The following is a 14,886-nucleotide window of genomic DNA, read 5'->3' as shown; positions in this document are numbered from 1 at the left end:
TGGTGCAGGAGGGTGCTTGGGATTGTTTTGGAAGGTATCACACACATCCACTTTTCTAGTTGCTAGACTCTGGATCCTGACTGAGGTTGGCTCCAAGATAGCAGTCAAAGAAAAGCATGGAAGGTGGTCCTTTGTTGCCTGGGGAGCCATGGTGCATGGTGGGAGGCAGCTTAGCTCTGGGCTCCAACACCTGGAAAGCCTCTGGTTGAGAGGTGAGAGGAAGGGTAATACAAGGAGAAGAAGCCTGGATCTGAAGCCAATCCTGGCACTGCCACTCAATCCCTTTGTGACCTCTGGCAGGTCACTTCACCCTCTGTGTCTCAGTTTCCTCACCTGTAAAATGATGGGGCTGAACTGGATGGCCTCGAAGGTGCTTTTGGCTTCCAGTCTTCAAAGCCTTGCTTTTCTTTGGAGCTTGGAGAATCTTGGGTTGCACATCACCTGGAGGGAAGCTAAGGAGACAGTCTCTGCCCCCACTCTCGGGCTGTTATTTTAGCTCTAACCAAATGCTATTGTCTTCTGGACCTTTCTCATGATCAGATGTTGTCATTTACAGAATGAATTGGGTCACTCATTTTTCCTTCTCTTTTTAAATATTTATTTGGGGTTTCAGGGTAAAAGGGGGGGGTAATTGCTGAGTTTATTTTTTTCTCTTCTGCTTCCATGAAAACATTCCATTCTGTGACATCTTGTTCTGGCACATGATGGGTTTTTGCCTCTAAATGATAGGGCTGGGGCTGTAATCAGATTTAGCTGGATCAAAATAACATTAGACTGAGCATAATAAACAAATGGGAGCTGGCCAGGCATTCAGCAGGGATTCAGTGGTGGGCTCAGGACTGGTTTGTCTCAGCTGAGCCAGACCCCACAAAGCTGCCCTCAGCCCTGGTGGGAGTTGAGATGTCTTGATGCATCTATTACAGGCTGGAGCCCCCAATAATCTAAGATGGTTTGACCTCTCTCTTAAAGGGTTTAAGTATTTCCCAAATAGAGATTCACCTCTTTTTTTTTTTTGGCTCTCTGTGACTTCTCCTAGGATCAGGATGTGGCAGGATGCCTTTGCAAGTGAGTGGGAGAAAGTCACATCCCCTAGAATTATAGTTTCTGTGTTTGGAAACTAGAACCTCAGTTCTACCTCCCTTTACACAGGTGATAGGTATAAGATGGAAGAAGTTAGGAAGCTCAGAGACTAAAGCTAACAAGGCAGATGTCATTTGGGTCCAATCAAGCCATCTCATAAGAGCCAAAGCTTCCCCCTTCTTGCCCTCCTTTTACTTCTTTTACTTAGTAAATACTTAACCCTTTGAGAAAGAGGTCAAACCATCTTAGGGCACTGGGGGCTCCAGACAGTAATACATGCATCTAGATATCTCAATTCCCGCCCTCCTCTTGGGACCAGTGCACTGAAGAATAGTGAATGTATATCAAGGAGTGCTTTCTCAAGGGGTTTGCTAGTTGGTGTGATGTGCATACATGAGTCTTAGTTTGGAACCTTTGACGTGACCTGCAGCGTATGGACATGCCAATTGACTGGCACTTTGTTAATAAGGACAAAAGGCAATTCTTAAGTCTCCGCACCTGGGCTTCCACTCAAATGACTTGGCCAGGATCCTTGGGGGAAGATGCCATTCTTTGCTGGCCTATTAAGAGTGCCAGAAAGGATCCCTTCCCTGTTTAGAAGGCAGCAAGATCGCACGAGGATCTCAGCCAAGCTAAGATTAAGTTTTTTCTTCTTAACTTCACATCTGGGACTGAGATCACTGTCCTTTGCCCCAGACAACTACAGGATCTCAGAATTAGGTATTCCATCAGTCTTCTGTGGCTGGGTGTGCAAATGAATGAGAAAAAGTAGAAGGAACCAAGGTTATTACTTTCAACTTTTATTATGAAGATCTGCTGGCTGCAAATTCCACTAGCCATGGCATGAAGTTTTGTCCAGGGAATAACCTCGCCATCTCCACTGACATCTTCTTGACTTTGCCCCAAAGCCTTGGAACTCTTAGGTCCCTTTGTCTTGGCTTGGGTCAGCCTGAACTCACAGGTTTGAAGGGTGTGCTCTTGTCCCTGCTCTCTCCTCTTTTCTCCTCCCCAAGCCACAGAGATATCCTAGATCCTTCCTTCTGTCAACAATAAGTCAATGGATTGGGAGATCTCATCGATGGGTTATTCCCTCCCATGATGCTGATACAAATCCTTCTGCACTTTCTCATCCTGGCCAACATGCTGGAAGCTGCCCTGTCTCCCTACTGACCCATATCATCATGATTTGTCATGTGTGCCTCCTTTTCAGAGGTGTCCCTCCCACCGCTTGCAATAATGCTCATTTCCGTCTGATTTGGAGGTTTGACAAGCACTACCAGGCAAGCAGTTCCCAGGCTGTTGTGGCCATTTCCAGAGGAGGAAACTAGCAGCTGTGAGAATTTGGATGTTTGCCCAAGGTTACTCAGGCAGTGTCTGAGGCCAGGTTCAAACCAGGGTTTCAAGCGTGATATGTAGAAAGTGCTGGGCACCAAGAAGTGTGAAGACACAAAATGGCAGTCCCTGGCCTCGTCAAGTTAGCCCTTCCCCGAGTCCTCTCAGACTAACAGCTCTAGAGCTGGAAGGGACGTCAGAGGCCAGCTTGTCTACCCCCTCATTTAACAGATGGGGAAACTGAGGCTCAGGGAGCGAAATAATCTGCCCAAGATCACACGGGGAGTTAGTGGCAGAGCCACTGAATCCAAGTCTGATGACTTGGTAAGCAGTTCCCCAAAGTCCTCCCCCCAAAACCCTGGTGCTTAGGATGAGACTCACAGGGTATCATGGACTGTCTTCAGGCTTTCTCCTGTAGGTGCCAGTGGCACAACCTTTCCGAGCCCATGTCTGCCCCATGATAAAAGGAGGCAGCAGAGGAGGATTTTAGCGCAGGGACCATTGATTTCCCCTTGTCTTGCCCCAAACTTGGATTCTCCTCAAGTTCCAGATGAGAGTTTTGCACAGACTTTGGCTACACCGAGCCCTTGTGTCTTGTCCCACACGCCCAGGATGTGTGGTAGGCTACAGGAAGAAGGATGAGCTGTGGCAGGCTTCCTGTGCTTTGTGGCATGCGTTGAACACTGCTTCTGGGTTCAAATCCTGCCTCAGATACTAGCTTGGTGATCTTAGGCAAGTCCCTTCCCTTCTCTGGGCCTCAGTTTCCTCCTCTGCAAAATAGGTGAGTTGGGCTAGAGGGGCCAACTCCAGATCTAATATCCTTTCATTTTCCTTCCAGAAGTAGGCTCTGTTCACAAGGACCCTAGGGCATCGATACTTAAGCGTGTGTGCAAAAGAAATCCCAGCACCTTCCCTACCCACCCCCCTCACCTTTTTTTTCCCCTCTGGCAAAAGCAATACATGGACAGGCTTGGGGGTACAGGACTCGGCGTGTACGTCATTAAATTATTTAATAAACGTTCTGGCTGCGTCCAGAATCAATGAGCAGTGAAGTGTTTCTGGGATCCTTAGCTCATAAAGGTCTAGCTCTGCCTCACCGTATAAATATTAAACATGCTGTTTAAATATTAAATTGTAATGTCTCTCTCTACTTGTGATCTCCCATCGAGGACTCAGGATGGACTCTGGTTGGCTCCCCTGTGTGGTACCAGCTCTGATTAGAGGTTCTCCTATTGGCTTCCATTCTGCTCCTCCTGAAATGGTCAGGATGCTCGAAGGGCTTAGGCCCCTTTGGCATCAGCCCAATCATGAAAGTATGAGCTTCTTGGAAACCATACCCAGATTCCTGGTGGCTTCTGTCATCGGGCCCCATTTAGCAGGTCCAAGAACATGGGAGTCTTTCCTCTGAATCTAATCATCCTCCACTCCCAAGCAGTTGAATGGGAGCTTTCCTCGTCCCCTCCCCTCAGAGCCCTAACTCCCATGCTGGGAGGGCCTGCTCGCTCCCCTCCATTCCTATGCCCTATCCCTGGTGTAGCAGACATAGCACTGTTTCTGGAATTCTGGCCTCGGGTTTAAATCCCTGCTCCTGGACAAGTAAGTGAATTTCTTTGGGCCTCAGTTTCCTCATCTGCAGTTTGATGATGATTTCCAAGATCCCTTTCTCTGTTCTCTACCCCTCTCCACCCATCTCTGCATATTCTCCATCTCCCCTCCTACTCATCCCTCCAAACTCACCTTTTGCCCTTCTAACTAATCTCTCCACTTTGTGGATTCCAGCTCCACTCAAACCGCTCTCTCCCATTGTCACAAATCATCTTCCCCACCCTCCCGCATACCCCCAGTTAAGAGTGAATGAGTATGAGTCCCAGCTCTGACACAAAACTACCTCAGGCTGGTGACCTCATCTCCCTTAGCCTCAAATTCTCCATCATGATGTAACCCTGAGTTCAAACGTGAGCATTTGCTTAAGACTCTCTGCACTGCTAGAAAGAACAATCCCCCTAGGCTGTGTGTCACTTGGAGGGAGTGGAATTGATGGGAGAAACTGGGCAAAAAGAGAACTTCTTCCTTCTTGGGAAGAGGAGACAAGAGGCTCTAACCTGTCTTGAGGCCTGACTCCAGAGAGGAAGAGAACAGAGAAGGGGAAGCCAGCTCAGCGCCCCTCTGATATCTACCTCACCTCCCAGAAACTTGAGGGAATTTCCTCTTGGGTAAGATGGTGGTGTCTCTATCACTTGAGAAATGAAGCAAAAGATTTTGAAAGATGAAATAAAAGTTGCTCAAGGAGAATTTGGTAAGACACTAAAATGCTTTAGAACAGAAAGTATTCAATCTAACTGAAGAAATAACCTCCCTGAAAAGTAGTGCAGGCCAAACAGAAATCAATGACTCTATGTGACAGCAGAAATATGAAACAAAATCAATAGAACAAAACACAGAAGAAAATGTAAAATATCTGATATAAAATAGAGCTAATTCTGAAAAGTCAAAAAGAACTCACTTAAGATTCATTAGACTCTTTGAAAAATGGGGTGTGGTGGGGTTATTTTGGCCTAGATATTAGATTTTATGAAATTAAAAATGAAGACTGCTCAGATCTATTCAAGCCAGAGGGCAAAGTTAAGTTAGAAAGAATCCTCTGATCTCACTGATTCCCCAAAATAAAAGCCCCAAGAATGTCATAGCTAAAATCCAGAAAAAAATACTGCAAGCATCCAGAAAGGAGTTCACGTCTTAAGGAATCTCAGTCAAGGTCACACAAGACCTGGCAGCTTCTACTAGAAACTATCAAAGATCTTGGAACATAAAATTCCAAAAGCCAAAAGATACAGTTTAATGCCCAAGAGTAACTGACCCTGACAATCTAAGTATGATGCTACAGTGAGGAAAATGGGCCTTTAGTGAAATAGAGGACTTTCAAGCATTTCTGATGAAAAAGTCAGAGCTGAGTAGGAACTTTGAAATGGGAATAATATAAGAGCCCAGAAAAACCTTGAAATAAGAAATATGGAGGTCCTGAGGGTGGATTGGCTCTGTTCTGAGGATTTGAAGAGGAGGATGAGAAGGGAGGACAAAAGGAGGAACAAACTAGTGTAAAAAGAGGAAGAAGGGGGATCAAACTTTCTAGTTCTCATGATTGAGTTGAAAAGAAGAGAAGGGGATAAAGGAGGGTTGGGCACACACAGTTTGGGGTAGAAATACATCAAACTCAAGAGGGAAATAGGGATAGGGAAAGGGGAAGGAGGCTAATATTGGAGAGGAAATTACCACAAGCACAAACAGTTTCCTGACCCTAAAGGGAAAATTAAGAGGGAGGGGAAAGGAAAGAGCTAGACTCCAAGGGGGTGCCTCTTAACAGCAGAATGGTTACACGTGTTGTACATAAATGTAATAGAATACATTTTCCCATGAACGATGATACAAGAGATGGCTTCAGAGAATCCCGGCAGCATGAACCGGCGGAGATTGCCATGAGCAGAACCAAGTGGACAATTTAGACCAGGACGGCAACATTCTTAGGGAAAACAAAGACTGCAGAACACCGATCAAAGGACAGAGCAGCCCCGGGGCTCCAGCGCTGATGTTGGCTGCTTCCGGACAAAGAGGAGATGGACAGAACGGGGCACCTTTCTGGACATGGCCGCTGGCGGGACTTGGGCTCTTGTTTCTGCTTTTGACTCTGCGTGTTACAATTATTTTTATTCCCAGCCGTTCTTCCTCTTGGTTAACTTTTTTTGGGGGGTTGGGTGACATCAGGGAAGAAAGGAGAGTTAGAAGCAGTCAGAGGATGTAGGTTCAAATCTTATCTCTGGTACTTATTAACCGTGTGACCTAGGGCAAGTCCCTTTGATCTCCTTGGGCCTCCCTTTCCTCGTCTGTAAAATGAAGGGTTTGAATGAAATATCCGCGAGGTCCTTCCTAGACTGATGATCCTCTTTTACAGAGGGGAAACTGAGGCTCAGAAGGGTTAAGCAGCTCGCCAAGGTCACGCTGCCAGCTGGTGGCACAGTCTTCCTCTCCACCTCCACTCTTTTCTTTATACTAGGGGGCTCTGACACACACCTGCAGGGCACCCAGCTTGTTGACTGAGTGGCCGAGGCAGGTCTACACCCCAAGTCCCTTGACTTGCCTGGCCTCTTTCTTCAGGCCTGGCACTGGGCTAAGGGAGGGGAGGGTTGGAAGGAGGTGGGAGGTTTTCCTTTCCTGGAAGAGGAACTCAGGTATAGCCAATTCCTATTTCTCTGTGAATGATTTTACCACTTTGTGGGATAATCAACATTCAGAGGGCTTTGTTTCCCTGCACTTCTTCCCATTTCCCCCCAAAAAACCACTAGGCTATTCCTGGGAGAATTTAATAAAGAGAGGGACAGCTAAGTGGTGCAGTAAGATACAGCCCTATAGTCAAAAGGGCCTGAGTTCAAATCTGGACTCAGACACTTGACCCTTACTGCCTGTGTGCCCCTGGGCAAGTCACTTAACCCCAATTACCTTGCCAAAAGAAAAACAAAACAAAAAGAATTTAATAAAGAGAAAGGAGTCAACGATAGCATCTCAGGACTATGGGTGGCTTCCCAGAGTGTGCAGGAGTCCCAGAGACCAACAGGAATTGGGTTACCCAAGAATCTGTGGTTGGGGGTGTGATGGTTGGGCCGTAGTAGTTTTGATGGAGGGAGGGAGTTTTCTGCATGGCTGCAGCCCTGCCCATTAGCACAGACAGATGTGCTGGGACTAAGCCCTGCACCTAATAGGTGCTGCAAAAAAGGGAAGGAAATAAGCATTTAGATGGTCCTACTATGTGCCAGGCACTGTGCTAAGCACTTTTACAAATATTATCTCATTTGTTAAATATTGGGGGAATGGGTGAAATACAACTGTGTCAAAACAGAAATGCAAAGTCATCTCTGGCTTCCACCCTGCCTTGCTCTAGTCTCTAAGGCTGCCCAGCTGATCATGATTTGCTCCCATTTTTAAAATGCTGCTAGGTTGATGAAGGGCTTAGGTCCCAACAGCGCATGGAGAGAGGAAGTAGGTTGGTTATCATCCCCATTTTATAGATGAAGACACTGAGGCTGCAAAGGGAAGTGACTTGCCCAGGATCACACAATTCGAGTTAGAGCCAGGTTCCTAGCCCAAGTGCCCTGGCAACATGTCCAGGATTCTTACCACTGCACTATACTGCCCTCTTTGAGGGAGAGGATAGGAGTCTTCACCAATGCACTTTCCTCATTCTCTCTCCCTCTCTCTCTGGAGGCAATCAGGGTTAAGTGACTTGCCCAGGGTCACACAGCTGTAAATGTCTGAGGCCAGATTTGAACTCAGGTCTTCTGAACTCAGTGCTCTGTGCACTGTACCCCCCAGCTGCTCCTCAGTGGTCTGTTGATGGCCAAATCCAATGGCCTTTTCTCTATCCTCATCCCTCTTGACCTCGGTCGCTTTTGACTGTTGTTCACTCTGTCCTGGGTACTGCTTTCCCTCTGGGTTCTCAGGATGCCATTTTCTCCTGGTTTTCCCATCCATGCGACCATTCCCCTCAATGTCCTCTGCTGCCTCTCTGTCCGGGTCATGCTTTCCAACCGTGGGTGTCCCCCAGGGCTTGGTCCTGCCAGCTCTCCCCTTCCTCCTCATGACTGCGTCTGGGGATGACCTCATCAGCTCCTATAGAACCATTCCCTTAGCGTCTCTTTGTAGCCGATTCTCAGATCTGTTTATCCAGCCCTAATCTTTCCCCTGGACTCCAGACTCCAGGCTCCAGCCGCTTATCAGATGCCAGCAGATTCCTCAAATTCATCGTGTCTGAAACTGCCCTCATCATCGTTCTCCTCAAACCCAACTTCTCTCCCTCCTGACTTTCCCATTACTTATAACATCTCTCTAAAACAACTTTCATGTGCACCCCTTCCCACCTTTCCTCTCTCCCACATCTACAGCCAGGCAAACCGAGGGTATAGCAGATAGAATGCTGGATTTGGATTTGGGGTCTAGAAGAACCAAATTCGAATCTTGCCTCAGATACTTACTAGCTGTGATCTTCCATTTCCTCATCTGTAAAATGGGGATAATAATAGCACTATCTCACAGGGTTGTTAGGAGGCTCATATGTAAAGCACTTTGCAAACCTTAAGGCGCTATATAAATGGTGTTATTAGTGTTCTTATGGTTTTTCGCTGGCTGCCCGCATGGCTGGGATGCTCTCTGTCCCTGTCTCTACCCCCTGGCTTCCCTGATAATGCCTTCTATCTGTTGATATCATCCGTTTCTTCCATTTGTGTGGAGCCCTTTGCATGCTGTTTCCCCCATTAGACTGGAAGCTCCTTGAGGGCAGGTGCTATCTTTTGACCTTGTGGCTTCAGCGCTAAGCACAGTACTTGGCACACAGACAGTGCTTCATAAAAGCTTGTTAATTGGACTAGTTGCTGACTTCTTTTTCCCCAACAGAACAGTGCCTGACACAAGGCTGGGCCCACAGTGGGCCCTCAGCAAATACCAGTTAAGAGGATCTTTGAGGTCAAGTCAGAGAACCATGGAATCTTAGAACCTGGAGGGATCTTAGAGATTGTGGCACAGAAGATAGAAAGGAAGAGCTGGGTGGGCTTATGGTTATTTCTGGCCTAAACCTGGGCAGCTCGGTGGCTCAATAGATAGAACGCTATGCCTGGAGTCAGGAAGACTCATCTTCCTGAGTTCAAATCTGGCCTCAGACTCTTACCAGCCATGTGATCCTGGGCAAGTCACTTAACCTTGTATGCCTCAGTTTCCTCATTTGTAAAATGAGCTGGAGAAGGAAATGGCAAACCAATCCAAGTATCTTTGCCACAAAAACCCCAAATGAGGTCAAGAAGAGTCAGACACAACTGAAAATGGCCTGAACAACAATGAACTTTCTTTTATGGATGGGGAAAGTGATGCCCAAGAGGGGAGTGATGTGCTTATGACCACACATAGGTGATCAGTAGCAAAGTTAGGCTCTGATTCCAAAGTCAGCAAGCTTTCTAGCAATACCAGGCTGCCTTCCCAAGACCTCTTTAGTTCCAGTTTACAGTGTTAGAAACTGAGGCCCAGGAAGGGGGGCGAAGTGTCTTCCCCAAGGGCTTCCAGGCTAAGAAGCAGCCCAGTCAAGATTAGCACCCAGGCCCTTCAGACTCAAAATATTTCCTTCTCCCCTTCCTCTGTTTTACAGATCCAACAGCTGAGATGCAGAAGAGAGAAGTAATTGGCCTTTGGTCACATCAGGAATCCAAAGCTGAGCCAGAATGGTGAGCTCTGAATCACATGACCAGACAGGGATCAAGGGCCCCCTCCCTCTGCTACCCAGCTGCTCCCTTCCTGTGCCAACCATTCGTGGACTCACAAGATGCCAAGTCTGACGGCAAGCTGGTCAGCGGATTTATGGGCAGAGATTCCATCTCTTGGTCTTCCCCTCCCACTGACTCCCACGTTCTCACCCCTCCCCAAAACAGACAGAGCAGCATGCCCATTTATAGATGGCTGAGACCAGAGCATTGGAAAGAGTGACTCGGCACCGAGGATGGAAGGGTGTGCCCCAGGGAATGCGCTGGGTCTGAAAACTACCAGCATCATAAGACTGGCTCCTCTGCCGAGAAACCAGAGAACCCCCGCAGGAGGCTCAGGGAACCTGGACTCCCACAGAAGCCAGGGGTCCCCAGGGAAAGCAGCCCCACCACCACTAGTCACCAAGCAAGCCCTCAGACTCTCAGATCAAGGGAGCGGGCCAGATGAAACTGCAGGCTTTGGGGAGAGGAGCATTTGCCCTAGAGTCAGGTGGCCTGGGTTTGAATCCTCCCTCTGACACTCTCTGTATGTCCTTGGGCAAGTCACCTAAACCACATGAGGCCTCAGTTTCCTCATCTGTCAAATGACCTCTCGGTCCCTTCCAACCTTAAATATAACTTATTATTTAATTTAATAGTAAGTGCTATGTAAATGTCAGCTATTCTTGCTAAATCTAGGGTCCTATGAGCACATGCATCAAAGGAAAAATTGGATTTCTACACGTGATGAGCTTGAAGGGTTCATAAAGGATTGACCATCAGTTCATGGTGTGACCTTGGATAAGTCACTGTACTTCCCTGGGTCTCAGTTTCCTCAACTGTAAGATGTTGGACTAGGTAGCCTCGCTCTGAGATTCTGTGATTGTGGTGTAAGGATTATAATCTTTAATTCACAGATGAGAAAACTGAGTCTCACAGGAATAAAATGATCTGTCCTTGTTCATACAGCTAGGAAAGGCAGAATTTGAATCTAGGTCACAATACTGTGTCTATCATACCTCCCTGGTTCTCTCTATAATAATAATAATGGCTGACATTTTTATATATCACCTACTATGTGCCAGGCACTGTGCTGAGCACTTTATTATCTCATCTGATCCTCACCACAGCCCCGTGAGGTAGGTGCTGTCATTATCTCCATTTTACAGATGAGGAAACTGAGGCAAAGAGAGGCTAAGTGACTTGCCCAGGGTCACATAGCTAATCTGGATTTGAACTCAGTTCTTCCTTTTTTAAAAATAGTATTTTGTTTTTTTCCAATTACATGCAAAGACAATTTTTAACATTCATTTAAAAAAATTTTTTTTCTGAGTTCCAAATGATCTTCCTCCTTCCTTCATCACCCCCTCCCTAGGACGGTAAGTAATTTAATAGAGGTTTTGTATGTGCAATCATCTAAAACATATTTCCATATTAGTCATTTTATGAAAGAAGAAATAAGCCAAAAAGAAACTACCAAAAAAAAAGTGAATATAATATGCTTCGATCTGCTTTCAGATTCCATCAGTTCTTTCTCTGGAGGCGGATAAACAAGGTAAAATCAGCACATTTGTCCATAACCCCAGTTCCACAACGCCTCTGGGCTCCAGGGGGAGCATTTAGCTTTGTCTTTTCAAGAGCTTCCCCCGGCTTAGATTCTGAAAATCTAGCCAAAGGCTCAGATTCTTATAATCTAGCTGCTAGCTCACTAATGTTCAGACTCCTTAAGAGTCTGCCCAATATGACAGATGTTCTAATAAACCTTGTCTGGCTGAAAGAAGGCTTGGGTTGAATTCTTTCGGACAGGACCTGCTTGTTGTGATTTTGGGGTCACAGAACCCCTAAACCTCAACATTTTGGGGGCCTGTTCCTGGAAATGCCTAAACCCAAGTTCTTCAGCCAAGACTGGAAGGATTGTAAACCTCTTCCCTCCGCCTTTCTTGCTCTGCAGTTGGGGTCGCTCTCCAAGCACCAAGGCTTGGAGGTGCTTTTCAGGCAGACAGTTACGAGGCTGTCTCACACTCAGCCTGACACTCTCAGGCCCTCGGTCCACTGGGTCGGTGCGAGGCCATGGACCTGGGTACACCTTCTGCAGCACAGAGGACAAGGATGGATGCCCTATCCAGAAGTATATGCCCAATTCTGTCCATTCTCTGGGCACTAGGGAAGTGGGAAAAACTGCAGTTGCTTTTTGGTTCCCTGAGGCCTATTTACTCCCTTCCCTCTGCACCCCCGAATCCTCTTCCATGGAGGTTGCAGGGAAACGTCAGAACAGCTACAAACATCTTGCCAGATTCTAGAGGTTTTGTGATTGATCATTAAGGAGTTTTGAAACACCTCCTTACAACCTCGGTCACTCCCTTCTCTTGAGTTAAGAGGGTATCATTAATTCCTCTCATAGGAGAAGAGAGTTTCACCCTTTAACCCTCACCCTTGATTTTGCCCTCCCCCACCTGGGAAAGGAAGGAGAGGGGAGGGGAGTAGCTACAGCCTGGGTCCCGCTGGCAACAGCCTTGAGTCCTGGGGCAACCTGGAAGCATCACCCAGGTTCAGCACATCCTGCTCAAGGTAAAGAAGCTGGCCTCTGAACTTGGGTAAGCATGCTCTTTTAAATTTGTAGTTTTAACTGTTAATGAGATGTTGATTCTGTGTAAAGCAATCTGGAAATGCATTTAACAAAACTGAAGTCACTTGATTGGTAACGGGTTTGCTGCAAGTTTTGAATTGGTGAACTTTTTCTATCTGTTTTGTCAAGCAACTTTTCACAATTTGGGGCCACGGCAGGAGATAGACAGATTTTGTTGTTTTGTTTGCTTTGACCTAAGGCTGTGGTTATCCTTTTGAAGGACTCCCTCTGGCAGTGAAGATTGGCACCTGCTCTTCAATTTACCCTTCCAGAAAGCATCTGGGACACTGAAAGGTTCTGTGCCCTTCCCCCCAGTCACAGAAGCCAGGATATGTCGGGAGGGGCACTTGAACCCAGGTCTTCTTGACTCCTAGGAAGGTTCCCTGTCCACTATGCCATACTGCCTCACCTCCAGAGATTATCATGAGGCAAAAACAAAGCATCACTAAGACTCACTTGAAATAAATAAAAAACAAACGAATGAATAAATACAGAAAACAAGACTTTCTGAAGGGTGAGGAACTCCTGGAAACAAGATCCTGAAATGGATTGAATTTTTTTCCACCAGAAAAAAAAATGGCATAATTGGGGGATTACATTATCAGCAAGGACGCTGGTGTCACAGAAGCTTACAGACAGGACCAAGGCAATGTCAAAGCCTCCAGTTGCAAACTCTCTTAACAGACAGACTGCGAGCTCCTAGCAGGCAGGAACCGTTTCATTGTAATGCCAGTGCCTGGCACAGAGTAGGCAGACTCATTCAAAGTCATTTCAGGCTGCTTTGAGCCCTAGAAAGTAGATGGGCTGCCCCTGAGCATTGACAGCCTTGGTCTGGTCCATGCAGTGTGTACTCAGATGTTTACACTCAGTGGCCAGGATGTTTTGTGAAAGGCATGTGTTTTCCCCATAGAAGCTGTAATCCATCTGAAGATAATGGTTGGTTAAGCACAAAATATTTCTCAAGCAGAGTTAAGTGTTTTCTTTGGTATCATCTCAACAATGTTGCTTCCATAACAAGTGTTTTACAGAGTCTGCCAAGGTTGTGGATGAAAGTGACCGAAACATCATTGGGGTGTTCAAGGGACACAATTTTGAGGTGATAAGCCAGTTTGCTGTCATTCCATTAGAAGTAGCTAAGAAGACAACCAGCTTCCCTGGGCCACTTCTTCCTTCTTCCTTTTCCATTCTGGGGATGGACACCATCGCTCCCATTCTATACTAGGAGTGGAGCTTCATTTTAACTCCATGCTAGGGATGGACCGTATTAAATTGTTCAAGAAAAGTCACTACCCTGTTCAGACGTTCTGATACATGAGCATGTGGGGCTTCCAAGGGCATTGAAGACAAAAACAAAGTCCCCATGTGTATGTACCAAGACACTCATAACATCGCTCTTCGTGAAACCACAGAAGTGAAAACAAAGCAGACACCTGCCAATAGGGGATGGCTAAATAGGCTGTAGAACACAGATGCAGTGGGGGAGTGTTTGACACTAAGAAACAATGAACAGGAAAAAAATAGAGAAATACAGGATGCTTTGGGTGAACAGAAGCGGAGTGTAGTTAGAAATGGAAGCAAGGGGACAATTCACAGAACGACCAAGACAGCCTAAGGTTTACTGAAAGGAAGCCAGAAGCTTAATTGTAATAAATAATCTTAATCCTAGAGCAGAGATGTTGAAACATAGCTCTGTGTGTGTGTGTGTGTGTGTGTGTGTGTGTGTGTGTGTGTGAGTGTGTGAGGGGGGCTACAAATGTGAAAAATGATATACACCACTGGATATAATTGCTGTTGCCTTTTTTTTTTTTAACATAAAGGAGACTTCAGTATGGGACAAAGAATTTAGGGGAAATGATTGAAGTATAAAAGGAAAAGGCTTTAGTAAAGAATTCTAAACATGTCCAAAATGGAAGCCAAAGCAGAACTGGCTTCTTTCTAAGTTTCTAAGAAGTTAGTGTCCTGGTTTCAAAGGCTCTTACGAGGCTAGAAGTAGTGATCAGGCATCAGGCCAACCAAAGCTTGTCAGTTTGCAGGTGGGAGAATGACTAGCACCATTATGGGCACTCAGGCAGGAATACTTTGGGATGATAAACCTGTTCAGTGTTTTCATAAAATTCCCATCCCCTTCTTGGGTGAATACGTATAGACAGTGTATCGCTAGTTGAGATGCCCCATGGGGTACCAGATAGATACAGGCATGGGTGATGCATCAATGCCTTTCCAGAGCCCTGGTTTTCTGGGAAATGATCAGAAAGATAGCTTCAGAGAAACCTGGGAGCCTGGGCACAAAGGAAGCAGAACCAGGACTATTATACCACGATGACTACGTTGTGAGGAAGCACCATATTGAGAGTCGGATTAGTGCCGCGCTCAACCACAGTTACAGAGGACCAAGGATAAAGCAGGCTGCCACCTGCAGACCAGGATGGGGCAGACCCACCTGCAGAACAAGGGGGGCATTTCCAGGCGGGGCCAATGTAGAAAGCTGTTTTGTTTGGTCATTCATACTTGTTACAAGGTTTGGGGCGGCTTATTTTTTCCTTTCTTTTCAGTTGCAAGGGGTGGGGAGGAGGAAAA

This window comes from Phascolarctos cinereus, unplaced genomic scaffold (assembly GCF_003287225.1).
Source record: "Phascolarctos cinereus isolate Bilbo 61053 unplaced genomic scaffold, phaCin_HiC Scaffold_1;HRSCAF=81, whole genome shotgun sequence".
Classification (NCBI taxonomy): Eukaryota; Metazoa; Chordata; class Mammalia; order Diprotodontia; family Phascolarctidae; genus Phascolarctos; species Phascolarctos cinereus.
This window is presented reverse-complemented; position numbering follows the sequence as displayed.